Source organism: Mercenaria mercenaria, chromosome 6 (genome assembly GCF_021730395.1).
Source record: "Mercenaria mercenaria strain notata chromosome 6, MADL_Memer_1, whole genome shotgun sequence".
In the NCBI taxonomy this organism is placed as follows: domain Eukaryota; kingdom Metazoa; phylum Mollusca; class Bivalvia; order Venerida; family Veneridae; genus Mercenaria; species Mercenaria mercenaria.
Window position 1 is genome coordinate 84,035,578 of NC_069366.1, and position 19,557 is coordinate 84,055,134.

The following is a 19,557-nucleotide window of genomic DNA, read 5'->3' on the forward strand; positions in this document are numbered from 1 at the left end:
TCAAGCTTTACTCTGGGTAGAGGAACGCTTGATTAGTATAAACGCTTGATACTGGATACGAGCAAGGCGGTTTGGTTAATCTACGGGGAACGATGTGATTAATGTATGCACATATGTACTGCCTAATGAGTTTTGATCTATATCATATTAAACAAAAGAATGGCGTAGTTATAGGATTACTTCGAATGATTATTACTTCCAGGTAAATTAATTCTGGTTATCAGAACTTAACTGATAAGCCATTTCTCTTAGAAGTTCAGTTAAAAGCATCATGAATTACGCAGAAAAGTTTGATTTTTAACATGATAATTAGCCCAGGTTTATAAATACACACAGGTGTTTATGTGTCATTGCAGCAAAAAATTGACTGGTGTGAGCAGGTCAAACTGGAAACTCGCCAGATAAAAAATTCTAAGACAGTCATCTAAATTGCCATGTTTATTAAAATATTTAATGCAAATTCTACTTTTTCCAGCTTAATGTTTCGAGCCAGGGTCGAGCTTTCCTACTTGCGGAAGCTTTCTCTCTTTCTTACTTTCAATTGGGTCAGTGCGGCCGCATGATTAATATAATACCAGGATATCTAGAGAAAAATATTGGTCAAAACTTCAACGAAAAAGATTATTTCATTTAGTCACGGAAGCCTCAACCCTTCGCCCGTTTTGTTGTACACACAAAAAATAATAGCGGATCTCAACTTGCCTCTTGTAGTATCTTACTTCACATTATTACCTATCTTAATCAAAATCGCTTTGTTATATTGCGACTTTACTTTTTCAGGCACCTCTCAATACCTGATAAGCTCTACTTGAGCTGTCTCCGCATAACGGGAGATTTTATGGACTTCTGTAGGTACTTACCTCTGCAGTAAAAATAATGGTGATGAGACGAAAAAATCAGAGATGATTTTAAATGGGATGTTTTATGTTTTCGTTGTGGTATGGTAAGCATTTTGTTCTTCAGACTTTTATTTCATATTTCGATGTTATTTTTTTTAAATTACAACGAAAGTTAATCAGTGACGTACTCGATTTCAAAGGGTCTCCGTATCCACGTGGATCTAATCACTTGTCTCTCACCTCTGTGGGTTCAAGTTCTGTTCGTGTCGTCATGTCAGGATGCCATCTAGCTGGCTTGCGGATGGTCGGTGATTTACCCAGATACTCACCCGACCCTTAACTAATTCACGATGGAACACTTTGCTTTTTTCCCTACCATTCAAATCTGGAATACTGTCATATTAGCTGCACCATGTCGGTTTGACTCGTTCTCCACTTCTGATCAAGAATCATCATTTTAAATCAATTGCTTATTTATTACTTAATAATTATAATATATACATATCACCAATATCCGATAATCATTGTAAATAATACAATCTGCATTTTAAATTGTATCTTCACGTATGTGGAAGGTCTTAGAAGCATCACACATTGTTTTAAGCGGATTTGTGGATATCAAGCAAAGTGCTAATGACAAATTTATGACAAGAACCACTTAAATTTGGCATGACATCCTTTATCCGCCATCATGAACGGCTTTCAATGGCCGAGGTTATCCGATTAAACTCTTATCCACCCAGGCGGCGTAATTGGGTTTGAATGTTTTAAAGTTGCTAAAACATACGAGTGATCTTTATGCTTCTGTAGAACTTTTTAGAAATAATCTGGCAAATTAAATAACCATAAAGTTTGAAAAAGAACTGTTTAAAATGTTAAAAATGGGTGTCTGGAGTTTGGGTTGTTTCTGATGAAATTTTCTAAAGTTTATGTTTTGATGTTATTATTCGTTAGCCTATTACGATCAAAGTAGAGCGCGGAGTTTGTTTAAGAAAAAATATTAAGAATAAAAGAAAAACAGAAAGAATAGGAAGATACACACTTAAGGATAAATATGCCAGGGTTAATTTGAGAACAAGGCAAAATTGATCATAAAATGTCAAAAATGGAAACTTTTATATCAGGCGTGAGCTAGCTACAGTAATCTTTAATGACATTTCATAAAACTTTATATACATTTTACACATAGTATACATAAGTTTGTTTCCACTGTAAACCTATTGTCTGTATTATTATATTTAGACTTCGATACTATTTCATATTTCGAAATTGAGGAGTTCAACGAGTACTCGGATCACGCCCCGATATTGTTTAGCCTTTCAATGTCTGCACCGGAGCCGCTTTATTGTAATTCGGATTCAGATATTAACACAGAATATCAAAACAGAAAAATAATTTGGGACAGTGAGAAAGTTCCGTTTTTCCGATTACAGCTTACAAACAATCGGGATATTATAAGTAACTTAACAGACAGTATATCAACGTCACCAATTGATCACGTGGTAGACAGGTTCACTAGTGTGTTACATGACTGCGCTTTTGCATCTTTTGGAAAAAATACTGACTTTCATTCCCATAAATCCAAAACGCCGAGAAAGCCGAATAAGAAATGGTTCGACAATAATTGTCAATCTGCAAAACTGAATTTTAAAAGAGCAAGAAATAATTTTAATAGAAACAAAAATGACAATAATAGGATATTATTTACTCAAGCAAGAACAAAGTATAATAGGACTAAGAAAAAATCGCAGCATAAATACAAATTGAAAGAAGGGCAAAAAATAGGTAATTTGGCAAAATCCCAACCTCGATTGTTCTGGAAGAAAATAAAAAAGTCCTTGAAAAGTAATTCACTCAAGGCTGATAATCTTAACATAAGCAGCCTTTTTGATCATTTTAAATCGATGTTTGGTAATGAGCACTCAGACACCGAAAATGCAGGCCCGGAATTAAACAATGACCAAATTGACCAAGATTTAGATTGCGCATTTACAGATGCGGAAGTACGGACAGCGGTTTTTACACAAAATAATAATAAAATGCCCGGCTTAGACAACAAGCGAAATATTTAAGGCAAGTTACGATTTAATCTCACCTTTCTTGATTACACTTTACAATAGGCTGTTGAGTAGTGGCGAATACCCTACTTCCTGGGGACACGGTATCATCACACCGATCTTCAAAAAAGGAGATATAAACGACGCAAAAAATTATCGCGGTATCACCTTAATTAACGTTCTTGCCAAAATATACTCTCAGTTACTTTTAAATAGGTTAACAAAATGGTCCAATAAGTATGAAAAACTTGATAAAAGGCAATTTGGTTTTCAAAAAGGTAAATCAATAATAGACTGTATTTTTATTCTGCATTCAGTGATAAGCAAGGTTCTGGCTTCGGGACAAAAACTATACTGTATCTTTATCGATTACATGCAGTGCTTTGATAAAATAGATAGATCATTCCTTTTTCAAAAACTGTTGAAAGAAAACGTCAGCGGAAAGTTAGTACAAGCCTTGAAATCAATGTACACGGTTGTTAGGTCTTGTGTACGGTTCAATTCCCAGACGTCCGACTTTTTCACCTCAAATATCGGGTTAAAACAAGGAAGGGGACCCGAGTTCCCCTCTCCTCTTTATGTTTTTCGTAAACGACATTTCTCAGCATATTAACTCAAATATGGCAGATATTTTTACTGTAAATGAACTTCAATATTTCTTGTTACTTTATGCTGACGATCAAGTGCTTTTCGCAAAATCACCAGAGACCCTCCAATCGATACTTGACGATCTTGTAAACTATTGTCAGAGATGGGGATTAAAAATAAATGTATCAAAAACTCAGGCAATGATATTCGAGAAAGGCCGACACACCTATCATAACTTTTATATTTATAACACCCCAGTGGAAACCGTAACATCCTTTAAATACCTTGGTATCACATTATTTAAAAATGGTAATTGGTACCGCAGTCAAAAATGTATTGCACAACATGCGTCGCGGGCTTTATATAGCCTGTTCTCAATTCTAAATAACATCGAATTACCAGTTAAACAGATACTTTATTTGTTTGACAGTCTTGTAGGTTCAATCCTCCACTACGGCTCTGAAATATGGGGAATGCACGAAGCAACAGATATTGAATTAGTTCATACTAAATTTTTGCGTCGAGTATTATGCGTAAAACGCTCTACAAATCTATCCGCTCTATATGGTGAGCTTGGACGTATGCCACTATCTGTTAGAAAAATCAACATTATAAAATATTGGATTAAAATCCTAAAGCATCCCGATAATTCAATAGTTAAACAAACATATATGTTCCTTAAGTCAGACGTTGACAACGGTATAGACTATAGAGGTAAAAACTGGGCTAGTCAGGTAAAAACAATACTACATGTACATACACATGGATTAAATTACATTTGGAATCATCAATTTAGTATAGATATTCCATTTCAAGTTATTAAACAGCGTATTTTTGATGTATACTTACAACGTTGGTACACTGATATTAATAACTCGGCCCGCCTGCAATCATACTGTATCTTTTAACACAACTTTGAAACTGAACAGTATTTAAATTGTATATCGGAAAATAAATACAAAATTGCACTGTCGAAATTTAGAACATCCTCGCACAACTTATTTATTGAAACAGGTCGCTATGATAACACTGAACGCAATCAACGTATTTGTAAATCTTGTAGTATGAATACATTAGAAAATGAATATCATTTCTTGCTAGTGTGTCCCAACTACCGCGAACTTAGAAAAAAATACCTTAAACCCTATTACTGCCGATGGCCAACTTTGAATAAGTTCGATTCGATTATGAATTGTAAATCTAAAAAGTCAATAAATCAATTAGCTAAATTCATCTTCTTTGCAAATAAAATCCGAATTGCATAATTATAATTATTTTTTGTTGTTTTAAAAACGAATAGAGTAAGAAATATGTATATATAAAATCAATGGTTCACTGTTATAAGTAGAAATATGAATCTACGAATGTCCTTTTCTATCTCTTTTGGATATGTTTTCATCTGCTTATGTTTAAAATGTATTGTGTCATAAGCATTGTAATATGTTTAATGCAATAAAATGATATTGTATTATATGGAGTGCAATTTCCTTAAATATTTATTTGGTTTCGTGTGATATAATCTATGATAGGCATTTAATCTAATTTCGTTTTTTCTTGTGTTATCAAGACTCGCAGGCTTTTGGCAGAAAAACTGTAAATTGAACAAAAGTCATTCTGCTAGAGTCGGCAAGATTAGCTAAGAGGATTAACACCCGTACAAGTGTTTTACATTAATGAATAACCGACTAATGAATTTATAATTAATTGCAGGGGCATCAAAGAAGAATAAAAGGAGAGTTTTTACCCTTGACAGGTGTTTATAGAGATTTTTAGAGTAATACACAACGTACAGCAAACATCTGTATCTCCTGTACTGAAATGAAATTAATTTTAACGACGGAAAAATATACAGTGAGTCATTTACATGTACCAAGTTAACTTTTCGTGAAGTTTTACTGTTTTCGCATTCAGCTCCATAAGGCTTTAGATTTCATTTTAATAACAGAGGAAACAGCTGTCCAGACAGATGTAATACATAATTACATGATTAGAAAAGTACAACTTTTAAAACTGCACATTAAGGGTAAAGTCACAAAGGGAGGCAATCGAAAACAATCGATTCAATAAAACTGTCTACTTTATTAATCAATAATCAAATCTTTGTCAAACAAAAGAGAAAACTGTTACTGGAAATATCATTTAACAAGAAATTGATGCATTTTGAGATTTATAAGTAATATGCCAGTCACACTACTTTTGTATTAGCAAAGATATATGAGCCGTGCCATGGGAAAACCAACATAGTGGGTATGCGACCAGCATGGATCCAGACCAGCCTGCGCATCCGCGCAGTCTGGTCAGGATCCATGCTGTTCGCTAATAGTTTCTCCAATTCCAATAGACTTTAAAAGCGAACAGCATGGAGCCTGACCAGACTGCGCGGATGCGCAGGCTGGTCTGGATCCATGCTGGTCGCATACCCACTATGTTGGTTTTCTCATGGCACGGCTCATTATTAAGAGTACTTATTAGTTAACCTTTCTTAGCCCGAGAAGTTATTTATGTATCTTTCAACACAATTCGAAGGTAATAGAATAATTCTTTATTATTTGACAACAACGCAAGAGCGACTTATTTGAAAGTTTAAGCGTAGAATCGAAGCCAATATAAATTCATTGCGATACATTTTGAAATGCACTTACACAACAGTCTTGACAAAAGTTGCTAAGGTTTTTTATATTGAGTGAGTTGGGTTTTACGGCGAATCTACACGAAAAGGTCATATATCGACGAGGCTTTTTTTTATAGTATTGGAACATGTTATAGTATAATCATGAACAACTAATTGTCAGTTCAAAGATAAACAAGAGCTGTCTCCATAGGATGACACATGCCCCCGATGGCACTTTAAATGAATAGTTATGGCCGATGTTCGAGTTTAGGACCTTTGACCTACGGAGCTGGGTCTTGCGCGCGACACGTCGTCTTACTGTGTCACACATTTATGCTTAGTTATTTTAAAATCCATACATGAATGACAAAGATATGGACCGGACACGCCCATCAATGCACTATCATGAAAAAAGACCTTTAACATCTAAGTGTGACCTTGACCTTTGAGCTACGGACCTGGGTCTTGCGCATGACACGTCGTCTTACTGTGGTACACATTCATGCCAAGTTATTTGAAAATCCATGTATCGATGACAAAGATATGGACCGGACACGCCCATCAATGCACTATCACTTAATGTCTAAGTGTGACCTTGACCTTTGAGGTACGAACCTGGGTCTTGCGCGCGACACGTCGTCTTACTGTGATACACATTCATGCCAAGTTATTTGAAAATCCATCCATCGATGACAAAGATATGGACCGGACACGCCCATCAATGCAATAACCTTTAATGTCTAAGTGTGACCTTGACCTTTGAGCTACGGACCTGGGTCTTGCGCGCGACACGTCGTCTTACTGTGGTACACATTCATGCCAAGTTATTTGAAAATCCATCCATCGATGACAAAGATATGGACCGGACACGAAAAATGCGGACAGACCGACAGACTGACAGACCGGCAGACTGACGGTTCAAAAACTATATGCCTCCCTTCGGGGGCATAAAAATAGCAATAATTAGATAACAAGCCTGAGTTATGAATGGTTGCTTTTGAGCACAGTCTGGAAATTCATCAAATGCCAGGTTGAATTCTGAAACTGGTGTCCTCACCAGGACATATGTTGTTGTTTTTTTTTTCAGAAAAAGAACTGGAAATTGTGACTGTCAGAAAGTATGGCCAGGTTTTGATGCAAATTTGTTTTTCTAATTATAATGATGTTCACCGCATGTGGCCTTCGCATTTTGCTGATAGCCTCAGATTGCTGATAATGTCTGAGGAACTCTTGAGTCAAGTGGTCCCAAGTGGCCATTCTCGTAACTGTGTATGCTTTATACACTGTTTATGATTTACATGAACTGGAAACATGTGACATTAAAGGCGAGTTGAGTACCTAACAATGTGTTAATGATTGACCATAGCGAGAGCGTGCAGTTTATTACATTTATTACGCTATGCACATTTGGCCCTGCACATTTCACCACACGTGGAATGGTACAAACGATTTTATTGCATCTGATGAAACAATATGAATCTAGTACGTATTATTATAATATGAATAATGAGATAATTGAGAACGTCGCAGTTAAGTGGGAGACTGCACGTAGACGATTCTTGTGCAAATTCATGGGTGCTGATTTTATTCGTTACTTTCAATGAAATTTGGTCCTTCTTAGCACATGCACGCTCACTATTAATAGGTGGTTACTCAAAAGAAGAAGAAAAATATCTAACAAAAAGTATTGAGTAAAAAAAATACCTAGGCGCAATTTACGTTTCTTGTCAACACTTAGATTTAAATAGACAAGGAACTATAAACCAGGTAAAAATTTTCTGTGAAAATTAATTTTATTTAAATATCTGGCTCTGGTATTTCGTGGCTAATTATCATTGTTGTTATTGCTGTTGTTGTTGTTGTTCTTCTTCTTCTTCTTCTTCTCCTTCTTCTTCTTCTTCTTCTTCTTCTTCTTCTTCTTATTATTATTATTATAATTAATTATTACGTGCTTTTGAAATCATAACCAGTAGCATCAAGGAGCATATGATGTTTTACATCTTTAAACTAAACCATAAGCTAATCAAAATATACGGAAACAAAATAAAAATATATCTGAAAACCTCCTGGAAACAGATATCAGAATACATATCACGGAGCATTTTTAGATGCATTTTGGAGCAATTTCTTGGTGCACAGTGCGTATAGATAGATTTTTTTTATAAATATGACTGAATAAAGGCAAATGTTTGACAACTTCGTCTGTTGATTTGTGATTATTTTTTTTTTTGTAAATCGCTGTCAAAAGTTTTTTTTTTTATTTTCTGAAATTAAACTAAGCATACATTGTAATACCTGATTAATCGGATTCAGGGTCATAGATGTGATCGTATCATTGATTTAACTTGTATGTTTCATTGAAGTTCAAATTTATATAAAAAATAAAAGTTGTGTTTTGAAAAGACCCTTTTACATTCTTTTTAGATAAGATAAGATAGCTTTAATGATGGGAAACGACTGCAATGCAGCACACTTTAGGTCGTCCTTGATTGCGTTTTAAAGTAGGTCCGGGGCGAGAATATATTTCTGAAAAAACAATTTGACTGAAACTGTTGCATGCTAGCATGGCTCTCCAAAGAAGTTTTGTAGTACTGGAACTTTAGCGCCTATGTAGCAGACCTCGCTATGTTTTTCTACGCACAATTTAGGATTGTTTAAAACATAACAACTGATGTAAACTTTATCTGAAAAATAGATGTTTGGTAACAAACAACAACCAGGTAGGTTGTACCTTAACTTCCAAGGAATATTAATTTACAGAAGACATAGACAAGCCAGAATGTTCATTATGTATACATAAGAATTAAGACTCGTATTTCATTTGCAATACATGCTCCCGCAATACATGCTCCCTAAGCCTACACTTTATTTGAAAGGGATAATCTTTTTCTAAGCTTGTTTTATAATGAAAAGAACTTGTCTTACCTTCAAGTTTTGTCTGACTGAAAACGATACCGAGGTAATCTCTCTTTTTTTCTCAGACTAAATATGATTTCAATCATAGTTTTCTTTTATAGAAAGTGTCTCAAAAACTTTATTTCAAATGTTTTTTTAAAGATTACCCTGTCTACTTTGAATAAGCAAAATTAATAGAGTGCCTTGATTTCAGAATTTTTAAACACAGAATCTTTTCCTTTTCGTTATTTGCAAAGCATCCTAAATTTCCCAGAATTTAAAGAATGAAACCAAGTCTGTGTGGGTGCGAAAATGGTACACAGTTTAAATGCACAATTTGTTTTTCTAATTGCAGGATGCTTGCAGTAAGTGGCCCTTCTCACAACGCTGATGGTATGTGATTGCTAATAATTTTTGGAGAAGCACTTGAGTCAAGTAGAGCCAAATAGCCGTTTCATATATGTGTAACGTTCTTGTAAATATTGATGTGGGTATTACATAACAGTTTGTGTCTTTTATATGTTTTTTACAGTATATTTTCAATAATTTTTATGTGAAATTTAAAAGATATCAAGGCATGTATTGATTTAAACCTTGGTGATACAACATGTTTATGTAAACAGCAGACTCTCTCTCTTATCTTTATTACTGTAGGGGATGTAGGTACCTGTATACTAAAAATAGATTGTCCTGGCTGACCATTGGTCAGTTTCTATTACGTGATAGATAAAGGGGAGATTTCAGTTCTAAGACACACAGAAGGATCGAGCATTTACAAATAAATAAATTGTGTTCATTTTAACCTGTATTTTTTTTATATATAATTATTTCTTAGAGTTAAAAGTTTAAGGTTTTTATTATTTTAGTTCTTGAATTTACAAAGGACCTAAATACTTGACAGTGTTTATATTCTGTTGTGAGAACATGGAAGAGGTGTGTAATTTTCTTCTTTAACCTGTTTGCTCAGTGGATCAAGTTTTATAACTTAGTGTATTGTTTAGGTCTGATAAGCCACTCTGGTATACATGATTACCATGGTGTTAGGGGATATAGTAAATTAAGTGAATCTTATCTAAGTACCTAAAGTTTTAGCAACTTAGTGATTTTCTTATATTGTGTTACTTGAAGTGTTAAAGTGACTGAGTACCAAAAGTTTACGCAACTTAGTGGTTTTCTTATATCGTGTTACTTGAAGTGTTAAAGTGACTGAGTACCAAAAGTTTCAGCATCTTAGTGATTTTCTTATATTGTGTTACTTGAAGTGTTAAAGTGACTGAGTACCAAAAGTTTTAGCAACTTAGTGATTTTCTTATATCGTGTTACTTGAAGTGTTAAAGTGACTGAGTACCTAAAGTTTTAGCAACTTAGTGATTTTCTTATATTGTGTTACTTGAAGTGTTAAAGTGTCTAAGTACTTAAAGTTTTAGCAACTTAGTGATTTTCTTATATTGTGTTACTTGAAGTGTTAAAGTGACTGAGTACCAAAAGTTTTAGCAACTTAGTGATTTTCTTATATTGTGTTACTTGAAGTGTTAAAGTGTCTTAGTACTTAAAGTTTTAACAACTTAATGATTTTCTTATTTTGTGTTACTTGGAGTGTTAAAGTATTTAAGTACTTAAAGTTTTAACAACTTAGTACTTTTCTTACACGGTGTTACTTGAAGTTGTATTTCTTGATGTGATAACGGGGCCAAGCCGTAAACTAAGAAAATATTCAGGCTTTTCCTCCATTACTTGTTTGCTTTTACACTTTACACTTTACAATAACATATCATAACAAATATACTGAAACTAAAATTATAATTATACTTACCCGTAGGCTTCTCCGGTCCAATTAATAAGAACTTTGTTCACCAAATAACACGTTTCTAATCAATTATGGTTATTTACCCATTGAGTAAACGGTAAACGTAAGCCGATAATACAATCAATTTTCATCATAAAGGCCTTTGTCAAACGTAACAATTTCGACCAAGTGTCGTACTTCATATGAAAATTAGACCAAGTGTCGGATTCGGCTAAGTGTCGGATTCGGCCATGTTTCATCTTCGACGAAGTGTCATATTCGACCAAGTGTCTTTCGACCAAGTGTCGTGCACCGGGGGCCAAGTACTAAAAGTTTAGTAACATTAGTGATTTTCTGGAGCTGTGTTTCTGGATGAGATTTGTGTTAAAGGAAAGTGTTGAAATGTGAATAATAATGTTTAACTTGACATGAATTAATTTTAGTGTTTAAAGACTTTGATACTGATTTTATAAAACTGTTCGATTAACTAAACACCAGCAGTGGAATTTTAGCAAAGGACAATGAATTTTAAAGTAACATATGTGTCATATCTGTTGAGCTGATCATACTGTAAATTTTGTAAATATCTGTATAATATAAATATATATGTATATATGAGAGTAAAATGTATATAAGAAATTTGACTTTGTATATTTTCCCCGAAGATGATATCAAACACTAGTGACCAATTACATGCTTGAGGTGACCTGTCCCAATATTACGTAAATTATATAAGCCTTCCTGCAGGTACGCTTCATATGTAATGATGTTTTACACACCGGTAATTGTTAAAAAGAAGTGGTAATATGTAACATAACAGGAGAGTTGAATAGAAAGCAAGCCATACATAGCATAATGAATATATTTGTGCACTGAGATTTTATTTCAGCAGAACAGAACAGAACATATAATTTATTTCAACTTGTACATACGAACATCGTTGTAACGTATACATAGTATACACACAAATAACATTTTAATAGTCACGTAAACTATATATATGGTACTACTTCTAGCTGATAAATAAACCAGTATCAATCAAAGTTACTACCATTACATAAATAGTCAGAAAAAAAAAAACAATCTAATCTTTCAGCACGCAGACTGCACCGCAGATGAGCACTCGATAGGCTATTGTTTTTATCGAAACAGTCTGAATTAAGTGCGTACATATTATGTTGGGAGAGAGAAAAATCGCCGACGCTTGAGTACGTGAGAAAGGATAACCCGAAAATCATAAATTCATTTCGTGAAATGAAGGGATTTTATTCTATGTTCACAATATTAGAAAATTCAAAATCTATGGCTATTTTCTGAAGATTAGCAGTTATTTATCATTTATTTCTTGTCTCTGGTTATCACCTGTTGATTTGTTAACAGGTTAAACATGCAAATTAATCAATGAAAATTCTGTCTCGAAACAAAATTTTATAGCACTGGGTCCGTAGCGCCTCTGTAACCGACCTAACTTTATCTCAATAAGAAACACGTTTTGTAGAAACAAACAAGTAGTTTGTAAAGTTCACCGTTGTCTTAACTTGCAAAGAGAATAAATGTACTGAAGACCTAATCAAGCACGAATGTATGTTTACCAAGAGGGCGTTTAGATTTCGCTTACTATGGTAATAATTTTATTCATGATACGAGTTCTCCTGGTCAACAATTCATTTAAATGGAACATTTTCAAGTTATAATTTGATTTTGTAAGAAAAGTAGCGAACATGTAAGCACCTCCAAAATTTTTGTGTGTGTATTTTTTGTTTGATTTCGTTTTTTAAATTATTATTTCCATGTATAACACAACTTTAAATAGGCACTCATAAAAATATATGGAGCACAGGAAATAGAGCAAAGTACCCCAAAGCTCCAAAAGAATGTTAGAATGACAAGCCAATGACATCCCAGTCTTATTATGGAAAAACTAAATGAAAATGTAAGTTCCCCGTTTTTCATTCTGTCTTGAAGTTACTTTGTCACAGCTTTGCACAAGAGCCCGTTAAACACTATACCACTATATACGAAAAAATAACTTTATCAAACATTGTCCGGTGCTGGTAGTTTTTGTGGACCAAGACAAACATATGGTGGAAAAATACCGCATACTACTTCATAAAATTAAAGTTGTCTTAGTTCTGTTGAAGAAAACACAACAAAGCCAGACAAACCCAAAGACTGAAAGAGCAATACAGAGATGAATTGATGTACCGTCTATACTTAGCAGATTCCATAAGTTCTAGTTACAGCTTGCAGCCGTCGATTTATGTTTCAAAATTAAGATTTATTTGAAATTAATCTTTTTTCTCAAGTTCTAAATCACAGGATAAAAGTATGACAGTTCTAATTTTTCTCAATCGGTATGCAATGGAGCGTATAGTTACAGCAGCGTTGAGCTCAATATAGACCGTGATATATTGACGTATTGACGGATTTTAGGTTCTCCTCTCATTCTTAAAGCTCTACCAAAGCAATAAATCCATGGTTTTAAGAAAATTGGGATGCTGTGCAATTAGTAATTTTAGAAACACGAAAATAAGCATGTGAACATCGTTCTGACTGCAATAAATGAAATATTCGACACCATTACGCACCCTTCCACACCTAGCACCGGCCTAAGAAGACCTCTTTTCTGAAATACATGTTCTCAGACAAAAAGTATGATAAACAACATTGATCCTTTTTGTATGTCTTTTTACGACTTTTAATATACAGAGGATGTTTAAAATCAAAAGTCAATTTGGCCGGGTTAAGTATAACTACTGGGATACTTTCTAATATCATAATATGTCGTTGGCTTGTGCATATAGAAATTTCTAGTTTGAGGGTAATAGTTACCCGAAAGCTGCACGTAAACCAGTAGTAGATTACATGATTGAATACCGAGTTTTATTAATTATAAAATAAAAAGAAGCAAAACGAAACGCTTTCTTTGTAGTACTCTTTCTGGGTTTTATTGGCATGGGTAAAGTCGCCGGAAACGCCAGTCCTTACAAGAATAGTATATCCTTCATTTTTTTTTTTTTTGGTAACCTAAACCTTGGTAGTAGTAAGTGTGACCTGCGCATTCGCATCAGTGCATGATTTAGAATGTACTCTTTATAAATATGCTCCTATAAATATAATTCCATGAGACTCGCGGAATCCATGAGTTGATGGTAGTCAATATTCTATTTTTATTCCCGTCCATTAATGTTTACGCACTAACAAAAATATGTAAAACCTATCTTGTAGTACTCAACCCTAGTTTAACAGGCAGACATTGTTCTTCTAATGGATACCCGATTTTCAGAAAAGATGAATTGACTATCAATACCTGTAAGACTCTAAATTAACTAGAAGTTGAGGAGTTTCTTTCCGTCAAGTATTTTATTTCTGAGTCTGCAGAAAAAAATAATGATAAAGACCATACCAGTAGGAAGGTCTAATACGTATCAGTTGTTCCAGATACCAGGGAAGTATTGTGCGTTTTATTTGACCTGGCGGGGCGGAGTTAATCTCTGACTAATGCAAGTAATGGTAATCTAAAAAATAAGAGCAAAACAGGTAGAGCAATATAATTGTTTAATTCCGTAACCAACGACTAAAATTCAACGCTACATTGGTTACGATGTAAGGTAGCTGGCCACTGAATAAGAAATCAGGTTGCCGAATATACTACATATCCTGCACAATAATGAAGTGGACCGTCGCGAAACCCCGCCCTGTCAGGTCGATTATAACGTACAATATTCATTTGCAATATTTACAAAAATGGTAAAATGATTGATTAGAAACGTGCAATCATGGTTTTAATAGGATGAAATATTACGAAATAAAACCAAATTATTATGTTTCAGCCATATCATGAACGTATAAACGGTAAATAAAGATAAAGTTGTCAATTTCTACAAGATCATGCATCTAAATGATAATTTACACCTGGCGGAGTGTAAATGTACTCACAATAAAACATGAACACAAATAAACGAAGACTCGCATATGTCTGCGAAATAGCTGAAAAGCTCTGCAGAATTATTACTGACATTTCTTTAAACTTGTTATTATTTTCTTCATTTGCAATATAAAAATCTGATTTTTCCTGACCTGATGACAGAAAGAGATAGCGGGCTTGGCTGCGGGGTGGACTAAGGAACATACGCATAAGCTTATTTCACAGCTTTGACCCCATGTACCCTATCCGGACATGCACCCGAGTAGAACGACCGACGTATCGTAAGCCAGCTAGAGGGAGTGAAAAGTGTCGTAAATGGGTAACGAATGGTTTAGTATGGTTAAATTTATGATAGAACATTTTAATAATAAACAGGCAAACTAAATATCCGTGAAGAAAAAGCACTGCTCAAAATGTTAAAAATGGGCGTCTGGAGCCTTTGCTAGTGAAATGTTCGAAAGTTTATGATTTGATGTGATTATTTGCAAGGCTACCATGATCAAAGTAGAGTACAGTAAATATTTAAAGAAAAACTTAAAAAGAAAGGGAAAGAAAAGGAAGACTTACATTTGCTGTAAAAGACAACAGGACAGCAGCAACAGCTAAAAGGGTGAATATCCAATAGCGCAATCTGAGCTTAGTAATAAAGAAAGACAAAATAATGAAAATAAAAATGAAGAAAAAACGAATAAATGTACATGTATATTAGACCCAAATTTCATATTTGAACTTCATATAGATAATGTAATTATGAACTTAACAAGTTTATGTGTATTAATAGTACTATGCATTAGGTTTGAAATAGTACACATTGTATATATGTATAGAAAAACACAGTATAAATGTGTATTACCGCTAAATCTCTGGTTGTTAACTATTAACAGTTATCAACTATTACTGCATCACATTTAATTATATATGTAGTTCTATATGCAAACTTAATATATATATTAAGTAAAGTTAAATACAGTTGATGCGGATTTTATAGCTTTGTAAAAGATGACCGTTAGATATAGCCCGGCCATCTATTGGGAGTTATTATGCAATGAATTTGAAAGAGAAACAGATGACCGTTCCGATACAAATTATTAATTCCATTTTATTTTATACACATTACACACATAATACTAGTATATATTTAGTCCATACGATGCAGTTAATTCTTGCAGAAAAAACATTAATATTGCTTCAACAGTCAACATATTGTTATTACAATTCTGGAATTGTTTTCTGTGGTGTATTTACTTATTTTCATGACCAATATTTGTTATAAACCTCCATAATTCGCAAGTCCTTGCGAAATTTATTACTTTTTCATGTGTTGACAAGATTAGCATACTTTTGGTTTGTAAAGCAATTATTCTTCCAGACCTGGCGGATTAACACGCTGCAAGTGTTTTGTATTAAAAGAAAATCGACGAATGGAATCTTATAATCGGTTTTATTATTAATTCCAGAAATATCAGCAACAGGAGAGTTCTACCCTTAACAAGTGTTAAGTAATATTCAACGAAATTCTGAGAGAGTAAAACATGATGCAACGTGTAGCAGAATTATAATGAGTGATTTACATGTTACATTTTTTTTTGTGTGCTTACATATGCCTTTGCTAATACGAAAATATTGTCCTGAGCTCTTTTTACTCAAGTCTAAATGACAATTAACTATCTTTCTCTTTTCGGACTCTCATTTAACCCTTATCATGCTGGACGCGATTGATTCTGCCTTTGCGACCAGTGTAGATCATGATCAGTCTGCACGGACGTGCAGACTGATCATGATCTGCACTGTTCGCCATTCAGTCAGTATCTTTTTGGTCAGCACCCCTTTTAACAGTCAGTGGTACTGTCCAAATTGAAAGATGGGCCAGTCCATTTTAGAAATTTAGCAAGGTAAGGGTTAATAGATATAGGCTTAGCTATAGGCCGTGTCGCTAAAATTTCTTTCAACAAAATTGTTAATCTCCGAGAGTAAACCACTGCCTACTTGGAACAAAACAACTCTTGATTATCTGGAATCAAAATCAAAACAATAGTAACAACAATAATAATAAAAATAGTAATAATAATAATAAATGTGATACTTTTTGCAATGCCTTTGTAGAACCTTGTTGACATTTAATTGCTTTGGAACATGAAAGTATAATCATGCAAAATGTAGTTAAAAATATGGCTAATAGCAATAATTAAGTGTATTGCCTTTTCTGATAAAACAATCTAGAAATTCACTAAACGCCAGGTTAATTTCTGAAACTGGTCTCCGTACCAGGAAAAAAGTCTTCGTATGAAAAAGAGCAGGGAAACCTGTCTGTAAGAAAGTGGGACATGGTTTAAGTGCAAAATTTGTTTTTCTAATTACAATGATGTTCACAGTATGTAGTCTTCATATTTCGCTAACGACCTTAGATTGCAGTTAATTTCTGAGGAAATGTTCCGGCCAAGTGTTCCCAAGTGGCCGTTCTTGTAAATAATGATATTTTACACAGTGTTAATAGTTTACACAAACTGATAACATATGACATTTAAGCCAAGTTGAGAAGCTAGGTACTGAATCCATGTTGTTAATAACTGACTGAAAAATTGCCACAGTGTACTAATAAATTAAATTCGTATATTTTGCGCAATTTCATGATATCGTGACGTAACGAGGTGCAATAAATAACACGCACTACTAATTAGCATTGACAAAAATACAGGTATTATATAGAATAAAGTTTTAAACATATAGTGCATTCATATAACATTTTACAAGTATCTCCATGCCGGATTAAAGTATGAATACTATACCATGAAGTGGGCAAACAAAATGCTATAAAACACTACTACAGTGCATTTGTTGAGGCAGTCTGAGTTTATATTAGTGCGTATGCCAGTGGGAGATACTTGCCATCGGGATTTTGTTTCAGAGTTCATTGCACATCAGCAGGAATAATACGGGAAATAGTTTTCACGGAGTAAATTTAGTTTTTTTCTGATTTCAAAAAAGGTCTAAATTCAGGTTTCAGACTGTTTTCAAAAGAAATGAAAAATTCTATCCTTTCACCTGTCTTTGCTTATGAACGCATGCTAATAACTATTAATTTTAAGTTTAAAAATAATAGAAAATGTCAATGTTAGTATAATAGCTTTAGTTAAATTTGTGAATCCATTTAGATATAAACAAATAGGTAAGTTATAATATACAGAAAGTTTCCACACAGTCGATCTTAACATGTGACATGAATATTTCATTGCTTATTATTGTTTGAAACGTGGTCCTCAGTATGACGTCAAAAACAACCGGGATGAGATAAATTTTATTAATATTTTGTATCCAAAACACAAACTTTTCAAACTAACGAAAACCAAGTTTGATAACAGTTTGAAACCCTCTGGCAAATGGAAATCATAGCACCGAGTGGCTCGCTCGTATTTATATTTTAAAATGTGTTCTGGAACAGTAACAGTGCAAAGATAATACACACGGGAATCATTTATCGATGGGTTAGAGAAACAATTCTTTGAAAATTTCATGTTTCATCCATCTTTCTTGTACAAGACTGTCGAACATATAATATATTAAGTATAAATTTTCTGTTAGTAAGTTTTCTTAATCCACTGGATTAAAAATAATTGTTTATGTTGCTATATAGTTGCTCATATATTTCAGTGTTGAAAATGCTAGGCAGAATAAAGTCCTTCGTATATAAATATGCAAGCTGGGTTTGAAATATAGCACTGAATAAAGAACAACGACTCTAACATGATACAGTAAGATAATAATATTTAAAATGTTTGTTTTCTTTTCAGGACAGACATGTCTCAACACGGATCATTAGCACTGGAACTGTGACAGTTCTGGAACAGTTCTCACCTTGTTTGTTTCGCAACATTGAAGATTGTTTTGAAATTAAACTACTGGTGAAAACTTTATCTCAAGAATGAATAGGTTTTGTAAAGCAATACGTTATTTTTTGCCGCAGTAGAACATTAGTTTACATCAGTTATCCAAAGACATAGACAAGCTATAATGCTCGTTATCAAAGAGAGTGTTACTACGCATCATGCTAATAATAATTTAGTTAATGTTCTGAATGTCCACAATTTATTTTATAAATCGTTACAACTTTAGAATTTAGTTTATGTTAAAAGTTTAATATTAAAAAATAAATTCTTTTTCCAATCTATTTGTATACTACAGTTTGAAAAAATTATGTCTTATACCAAATACCGGCAAGCAGAACATGTGCGAGGATGATTTTTATTGTTACCGTTGAAAATGCATCATGTAAAGGGAGATAATTTCTAAAGAAGCTTATAGCTAGTCAATTCTCTCTTTTTAATTCTAAATATTTTTTGTACTGTATGAAATGTCAGTTTAAAGAATGGTAGTCACTATTTTAATTCGTAACAATATGCATGTTGTGGAACCAGCCAAACACCCCATGCCACCCACAGATTGCTAAAATGGCAATCTGAATCGCAAGAATTTGTGACTTGCACATGAAGCAAAACCCAAACGAAGAAAACATCCTTATGTAAAGTTTGTCCCACCCGATAGGTTAACATCAACTTGGATGTGAAACAAGAACCTCATAGGAACGTCATACAAACGATGATTTGCTTAAAACAATGACAAAAAGCATGCAGTTGTGAATAGATGTACTGTATACATTTATTTATATAATTTTAAGCCCTCGATTCATTTCTCTTTCAGGTGCGTCTGAATCTCAAGTTTTAAATCAAATGATAAAAATGTGGCAGCTCTCATTTTTCTCCGTCGGTATTTAATTGAGCGCATAGTTACAGCAGCGCCGAGCTCAATAGAAACCGTGATATACGGGACGTAGTGACGGATTTAAGGTACTCGTTTCT

General features: G+C 33.7%; 1 long non-coding RNA gene across 3 annotated transcripts; it reads left to right on the top strand.

The window, feature by feature from the left end:
* Positions 1-63: 63 nt before the first annotated feature.
* LOC128557890 (uncharacterized) lies at positions 64-18,782 on the top strand. 3 transcript variants are annotated; one of them, XR_008371471.1, is made up of 5 exons: positions 64-202; positions 781-943; positions 5,195-5,335; positions 9,346-9,383; positions 18,493-18,782. It is a non-coding gene; the product is annotated as an uncharacterized LOC128557890 (long non-coding RNA). The 3 variants fall into 3 exon arrangements; XR_008371470.1 differs by lacking the exon at positions 5,195-5,335; XR_008371472.1 differs by lacking the exon at positions 18,493-18,782 and having other exon boundaries at positions 9,346-11,096.
* The last annotated feature ends 775 nt before the right edge of the window (positions 18,783-19,557 follow it).